This window comes from Solanum verrucosum, unplaced genomic scaffold (genome assembly GCF_900185275.1).
Source record: "Solanum verrucosum unplaced genomic scaffold, falcon-dt-bn FXZP01000007.1, whole genome shotgun sequence".
NCBI classification, from domain to species: domain Eukaryota; kingdom Viridiplantae; phylum Streptophyta; class Magnoliopsida; order Solanales; family Solanaceae; genus Solanum; species Solanum verrucosum.
In genome coordinates this window covers 2,948,072-2,956,760 of record NW_026020177.1, presented here as the reverse complement: position 1 = coordinate 2,956,760, position 8,689 = coordinate 2,948,072, and the positions used below count along the sequence as shown (strand labels likewise).

Genomic DNA, 8,689 nt, shown 5'->3' with positions numbered 1-8,689 from the left:
TATCGATGCCTTTGAAATGACTCTTCTTGCTTATGAAAATATGGATCTTTTTGTAGCTTCACACCTTCCATGACCAAAAATTAATAAGCTAAAGCTAGGTTGTGTTGAAATTAAATCTTCTTTGTTACAACTATTTTTGGTAGCTATGTTCTTCAATTTCAAGAACTTTCAAGGCTTTAAATATGAGGTGCATTCAAGGAAGAAGGAAAGTGATGGAATATGCCTAATAGTATATCTTATTTTGAAGTTACTAATCCACTTTCTATCAACATTTATAGTTATAAATTATGGAAATCATATTAGTCCTTTATATTACTTTAATTAGTAGTTCAAGTGACTTAAGTGTATAATATTCTTTTATACTATCGGTATAAAAGATCAAAGGTGGAATATCATGCTTGAATACTTGTACTTTTTTTTTCTTCCTTTTAATTTTTTTTTGGTTGTTAGTTTGATTTATCAGTTTATAAATATACTTAATCAATAATTGAATCAACAAATAGTGATCCTTAATGATGTGATGTCGATTAAACCGATAAAGATAGATCTTCTAAATGCTAACTCTGTATAATCTCATAAGTAAAATATGTAAAATAGTGGCAAATCTATAATTTTAAGCTCGCAAGTGCTTGCTTACCTAGAGTAGCTACAAATCACCTAGTAAAAGTTTATTGAAAAAACTACGATTAGTATCAACCATTACACAGAGAGTTTTTTTTTAAAAAAAAAACACATCTTGGAAAATTGAAATAGCAAGATTTTTTAGCCAATTGCCAATTTTTTTTTTTGTAAAAGTTACTCAATAAAATGATAAGAACAAATTGGTACGTAGCTAAAATTAATTATTCCAATATAAAAATTTGGTTTATTTTCATTATGTTTTTCTAGATGGCTTTTTTTTCTATTAGCAAACAAAATTATTGGACAACTATTTCCAACTTGATTAAAAAAGAAACTCGGTTCTATAAACGATTTTGGATCAAAATGATAAAACAAAGAGAGGTAGAGAGGTTGTTTCTGATAGACTCTCAACACAACTAAAAAGATTAGCGCAAGTAAAGAAGTCGTAATAAAATATTATAGAAAGCATGGCAAAACATTCAAAAAACATAGCCAAAAATGAAAACAAACTAACATATCCAGATATGCTAAATAACATTAACTCACCAAAACTTTTCAACTCCTCAAAGAGTAATAGTAATTGTTGGTCTACAAAATGGATAAAAAACATAACACTTGCAGGGGAAACAAATTGATCCAACACTGGGAATTCCAACTTACTGAATGTTTGAAGATTTGTTAAGGATGACACCTTCATATTTGACCTGGAACCACTTCATTGAGTCCTCTTTTGTGACCCTGTGTTGAATTCCAACTCGAGACTTGCATCTACCACGACGAGCAACACGGTATCCTGGGCACTCTAGCACAACATAGAAATCCATACAAATCTGCTTACTTAATTCCAAGATCGATGTGCTCCTGGATACCAAAACCAAAGCAGCCAGTTTCACTGAAGTTTCTGTTATGATCGAAATAATTAGGTGTAATGTGGAAGCTAGCAAAGCAAACCTAATTATTTCGATCACAACAAGTGGTATCAGAGCGAGGTTCTCAATATGGTGGGGAATATGAGCAAGACGGTATGTCTAGATGGAAGAAACTACAACATATGGAAAAACAAGATGAAAGATCTACTGTTCGTGAAGAAGATGCATCTTCCCGTTTTTGCTGCTCATAAACCTGAGACTGTGACTGATGAAAATTGGGATTTCGAGCACCAACAAGTATGTGGATATATAAGACAATGGGTTGAAGATAATGTTTGCAACCATATTGTGAATGAGACACATACTATAGAACATTGTGGGAAAAGTTGGAGATGCTTTACACTTCAAAAACTGGCAATACCAAGTTGTTCTTGCTAAAGCAATTGATGACCTTTAAATACAAGGAGGGCAGTCCTATTCTTGATCACATAAATGATTTTCAAGGTGTTCTTGATCAGCTATCAGGAATGGGTGTTAATTTTGATGATGAAATACAAGGACTTTGGCTTCTTAATACTCTATCGGATTCTTGGGAAACTTTTCGTGTCTCTTTAACAAATTCTGCTCCTCGTGGTAAGGTGACTATGGGATATGCAAAAAGTGGTGTGTTGAATGAAGAAGTTAGAAGAAAATCCCAAGGCACATCCTCACATTCAGATGTTTTGTACACAGAAGATCGAAGGAGATATAAGACAAAAGATCCGAAGAGTAGAGGTACAAGTAGAAGCAAGTCAAGATTCAGGAATCCAAATATTATATGCCATCATTGTGGAAAGAAAGGACATATTGAAGATTTTGCAAACAATTGAAGCAAGATCTTAAAGAAGGAAGAAAATAATGGAAACAATGTTATTGTTGTTGTTCGAGATGACCTTCTTTTGCTTGTGATAAAGACGTCATCAATTTTGTATCTCAAGATACAAGTTGGATAGCAGATTCTGGAGCTACATCACATGTCACACCAAGAAAAGACTTATTTGCATCTTATACTTCTGTTAACTCTGAGGTGTTAAAGATGGGTAATGCTGGTGAGGTTAAGGTGTTTGGTGTTGGCACTGTTTGTTTGAAAACCAATATTGGTTCAACGTTAGTCCTTTAGAATGTCAAGCATGCTCCAGACATTCCCTTGAATTTGATCTCTATAGGACAACTAGATGATGATGCCTATCATAATGACTTGTTCAATGGCCAATGGAAGCTCACCAAAGGTTCATTAATTGTAGCTCGAGGAAGAAAGCATTCAAATTTATATGTGACACAAAGATCGATTCTTGGAGACTCTATAAATTTGGTGGAAAGCGAGATTTTATCAGAATTGTGGCACACGAGGCTTAGTCATATGAGCGAGAGGGGGATCACCTGTTTGGCTAAGAAGAATTTGCTTGCTGGTGTGAAACAAGCAAAGGTAAAAAGATGTGTCCATTGCTTAGCTGGGAAACAAAAAAAAGTTTTTTTTCACAATCATCCTCTTTCTAGAAAGTCTGAGCTATTGGAGCTAGTACACTCTGATTTGTGTGATCCTTTTAAAGTGGAGTCAAAAGGTGGTGCACTTTATTTTGCAACTTTCATTGATGATCATTCTCGCTATATTTGGGTATATCCTTTAAAATCCAAAGATCTAGTATTTTATGTGTTTAAGGAGTTTCAAGCCTTATCTGAGAGACAAACGGGAAAGAAATTAAAATGTATTCGCACTGATAATAGTGGTGAGTATATTGGTCCCTTTGATAACTACTGCAAATCGCAAGGAATTCGTCATCAGAAGAATCCTCCAAAGACTCCTCAATTAAATGGCCTCGCAGAATGTATGTCAAGACTGTCTTTCTTCATGGTGATTTAGAAGAGGAGATCTACATGAAGCAGCCTGAAGGCTTCATAGTTAAAGGAAAAGAAAAACATGTTTGCATATTGAGAAAGAGCTTGTATGGCTTGAAACAAGCTTCAAGGCAGTGGTACTTGAAGTTTGAATCTGTCATTGAAAATCAGGGATACAAGAAAACTTCTTCAGATCATTGTGTATTTTTTCAGAAGTTCTCTGATGATGATTTTATTATCTTACTACTTTATGTGGATGATATGCTAACCGTTAGCAAAAATAAATCTAGAATTGTAGTCCTTAAGAAAGAGTTAAGCATATCGTTTGCGATAAAGGACTTAGGGCCAGCAAAGAAGGTCTTAAGCATACAAATTCATCGAGATAGACACAAGAAGGAGTTATAACTATCCTAGAAGGAGTATATTGAGAAAGTACTCAAGAGGTTCAACATGACAGAGACAAAAGTGGTTAGTACACCTTTTGCTAAACACTTTAAGTTGAGTACAACCCAAAGTCCATCTACTAATGAAGAGAAGAATGATATGTCACGTATTCCATACTCTTCCGCAGTTAGTAGTTTGATGTATGATATGATTTGCGCTAGATCAGATATTGCACATGTTGTTGGTACCATTAGCAGATTTCTTTCCAATCCTGGAAAAGAACATTGGGCTGCAGTGAAATGGCTACTAAGATATTTGAAGGGTACTTTAGATATGGAGTTGTGCTTTGGGTAGTGGCAAGTCTGAACTTGTATGCTACACAGACTCTGATTTGGGAGGAAATCTTGATAACTCAAAATTCACTTCTGGTTATTTGATCACTTTTGGAGGGGGGGCTATTTCTTGGCAATCAAGACTTCAGAAGTACATAACTCTATCTACCACAGAAGCTGAATATATTGCCATCACTAAAGGTTCCAAAGAATTGCTTTGGATGAAGGAGTTTATCAAAGATCTCGATCTTGAACAATCAAGGTTTGTCTTATTTTGCGATAATCAAATTGCTATCTATCTCACCAAGCACTCTACCTTTCATTCTAAGTCCAAGCATATTAGTAGAAAATATCATTGGATTAGAATGGCCCTGGAAGAGAAATTATTTAAGGTTGAGAAGATACACATTGATGACAATCCTTCAGATATGCTTACAAAAGTGGTGATTGTAGACAAGTATGAGTTTTGTAGAAGTGCGGCAGGCACGAAGCCTGTTAAGAGTTCCTCCACTTGAAGTACATTTGGCCCCTTGGCTGGAGGGGGAGTTTCCACTTGTTGTGACGAAAAGATGAAAACGAAAATCTAAAATAAAGAACACCAAGTTTAACATGGAAAAATCCTTCAAAACGAAGGTAACCACCACGGGATCGACAAGATCCGAATTGCTTCACTATAACAATAAGAGAGTTACAAATATTCTTCTAATGGCTACACAACAAGTGTCAAAAGAGAACAAACAATAGCTACACCAACAAAAGATAAATAGAAAGAAACACCACCCAAACCCAACTGTTGTTCGGGACCTAAAACAGGATCTTCCTGACTTCCAAATCCATCTCCACCATTCAAATCAACCGACAAGATGTCAGGAACACTCAGTCCAAATTTCAGCCCGATCCAATGGTTAGTTAATCGGGAAACACGATCTGAAGGTTGCTGATCAGATTAAAATACTGCACCAAAAGAACCCTTTTCTCTCTCTCTTCTCTCTTGTTGAAAGCTCTCTCAAAAATCTCTTTTATGTCCTAATATCTTTCAAAGACAATACTAATGAGCAATTGAATTATTCTCTCAAGACCATCCTCTATTTATAGAGTTGTGCTTTTCCATACAAAGCCAAACCCCACTACAAATAGGATTACAATTCCAATCCTTTTCCTAAGAGAATTGGAAACCAAATAAAGAGAATAATTTCAATCCTTTTTCAAGTAGAATTAGGCCATGAGCCTTTGGCAGGAACATGGGCAATAGCCCAACAGTTTCTTCTCAGCAACTCATACTCCTTGACTTTCAATCCACTCTCAAGGAGCTGCATAGTTTTCTCTCCTCTCACGGTGACATAGCAAGCTATCTTCTCATTACGCCTGATTCCAAAGGAGACTAAACATCATCAATAAAGAAACGAGGCATTAGCACTTCATCAGTTATATTCAACAAGCAATGGAATAAAACAGATCATGGGATTTATTTATTTGCCTCAGACAAATGTATCAATCAATGTATAAACACCTGTTAATTAGTATCTTATGAAAGTACAGCTATTATTTAACAATTCCAAAACTCAGAGTTCCTTTAATTCATGCACATATAGGTCAAGAAACCACAAATAACTAGGGGATTCTTTTCATTTGTCCTAGTCTTGGTGGACATAATTAGCTGGTACTTGTTATTAGTGGGAGGTGGCAGGTATGAGTGCTCGAGCACTCGGAACCTTTAATGTGATTCCACCCCTACCAATATGAGTAGCGGATATCGAATAAAAAACAAAAAGAAATATCTTATTTGTGTCGAATGTTTATATTAGATTATATAGGTTTATTATAATTAAGTGACTTAATGAGATGATAATATATATTAAAGTAATTATGATTACATGTTAAAGAGGGTTATCTATAACCTTATTTTACCCTTTTATTGTTCTGATATAAATATTAAATACGAATAAATTCTCACTTAATTTTGTGTGCATTTTCATCAAATTTATTTAATACAACTATCTCCTACATCATATAATATTATTCCCTCCATTTATTTTTATAGTACATACAAATGTACAATTATCTCATACATTATATAATATTATTTTCTCAACTATAGTTTATGGATATGGAATACCTAAACAAAATCTCTAAATGTAAAATTTTATGATTTGGCCTATTTAGACATTGTCATTTATTTAGTAGCCATTGTTTAAAGTTTGTGCACAAATAATTAAGACAAACTTGGTCCTCCGTTTCTCCTCCACTACTAATTTTTTTTTGGATCTAACGACAAATAAATTTCTAATTAAATAGTAAAATTCATCGTTAATTTTATTTAACAATGAATGAGCGATAGATTTTTGTTAGCTACGAGCGAAATAGTGACAAAATTTATAGTTACTTTCAATTTTTTTAGTAGCCTCATCCTTCAAAAACTTTACTCGATATTGATTAACAAAAAACTTTAATATATGTTTTGTTTATTTGTATTGTTAAATTGAGGTTTGATAGATGAAGTGAAGATAAAAATGTCTAAAGTTTAGGATTAGCAAGTCAAAGTTCAAATAAAAATTTCTGAAGTCTGAGATTGTCAAGCCAAATATTTTTTAAAGAAAATTATGAAGTTTGGGACTGCTAAGCCTAATATCAGACACTCGTTGTGTTTGAAGTTGATTTTAAGTGACTAAACATGTAAATTTTCACACACTGCGGTTATGACTTAAATGATGATCTCAAAATTTGGCTATTTATGCACTTGCCCTCCTCTAAACTTGGCATGGATTATTAGTTGCACACTTTAAGTTTTTGTAGTCTTAAGCCTCATTTGATTGCAGTTAATAAAAGTTTAAATCTTAATTATTAAGGTGTAATTTATTAAGCGTGTTTTTTTAAGGCTTGAATCTTAATAATTCATATCTTAATCATCAAATGCATTTGATTCTTTCTTTTCTTGTACAGTAAAACCTCGTTATGGTTGGACTTCAATCATTTTTGGTTTAAAATTCATATCCATCTAACCGAAGTTCATTTAAAAATAACTAATAACTAACTTCAATCATATATATATATATATATATCTGAACTTTAGTTATATATATCTAAAATTATCCTGAATTAAGTATGCGTGCAAAAATCGATCAAGTCACTCAAAAAAAAATACTATCAACTAATTAAATCACAATTGTGGTCCTAAGAGTTTATGTTATGCATGAAATGAAGATAAAAATTGTTTAAAATTTAAGATTATCAAGTTAAAGTTCAAATAAAAATGTCCGAAATTTGAGATTGTCAAGCCAAACTTTAATAGAAGTTACGAAGTTTGAGATTGCTAAGCCTAACATCAAACACTCATTGTGTTTGAAGTTAATTTCGAAGTGATTAAACATGTAATTTTTCACACTGCGGCAATGATTTAAATGATGGATTTTGATCTAAAGTTTATGCCCAACTAAAATTCATATAACATGAATAATTAACTTTAATTGTAATATGATCTGGTCAGTTACTTTGCATGATCTAACAGCCCACTTCTAAAAGCAATAAATAAACTAAGGAATAGAAAGATATGCACATAATATAATTTTTTGAGCACAAACTTAAATTAATCAAATTTTAAAATAAATATCTAACCGTGAATAAAAAATCAAAAGACATTAGTGCCTAGTGTTTTATTTGACTTTTTTTCTTTTGTCCAAATTTATTAGTTTTGATTCTTCAAAATTTTAATTGGTGGTGTAGTAAAATAATACTTTAACAAAAACCATAACAATACAATAATAGCTAGTTTAAAACAATTAAAAACATGATTAATTAAACTTATAGAAAGTAAAACTTCTAATATAATTTACAAATATAAATAATGTAATGATATAAAAGTTATTATGAGATGCAGATCAACTCTAACATCTTAATTAACTTTCAAATAACCAAAGGGCCACAATCTCTTAAAATACATTATTTATCATACTATACAACTTATCTTCCTAAAATAAAATAATGAGAAAATAGTCAAATGCCTCCTCAACCTATTATCGAATTTCCAACTACACACTTACGCTTCACGGGAGTCCTATTACTCCCTTAGACTATTTTAAAACATAATAATTACACCCTTAGATGTTGACATGGCACAGAGAGACACTCTCTTGGAGGCACGTGGAAGTCAAAAGAATTGATAAAAAATATTTTAAAAATATTTTCAATTTGACTTTTTCTTAATTTTTTTTTTTTACTTTTCTCTTTAAGTTTTTTTTTGTTTCTTTTTCTTTTTCTCCTCTCTTTCTCGTTATTCAACATTCACCCCATCACCATTTCCTCCACCTTGAACCACCATCACTATACTGAACCACATCTTTTAATATTTTCTTTATAATTTGTTTCGCTATTTTCTACAACGCTGCAAATCATCAAATAATCATTAAAATTATTACTCATATTTTCGGAAATATCAGATTTTCCTTAATCTCACTATTCTAAAAATAAATAAATTATAGAGTAAAGACCAAAAAAAAAAAAGCAGAAGAAAAAAGATTGGAACAAAACCAAAAAAAGAATAGAATTATTAAACACCTTCCATCATAAAAAATTATTCTATTACTGATTTTTTTTAAATTATCGGAGAAATCC

The 8,689-nt window shown here is 32.2% G+C and overlaps 1 pseudogene; it reads right to left on the bottom strand.

The window, feature by feature from the left end:
* Positions 1 to 1,104: 1,104 nt before the first annotated feature.
* LOC125829095 (60S ribosomal protein L11-1-like) lies at positions 1,105 to 8,396 on the bottom strand (annotated as a pseudogene).
* Positions 8,397 to 8,689: the final 293 nt, after the last annotated feature.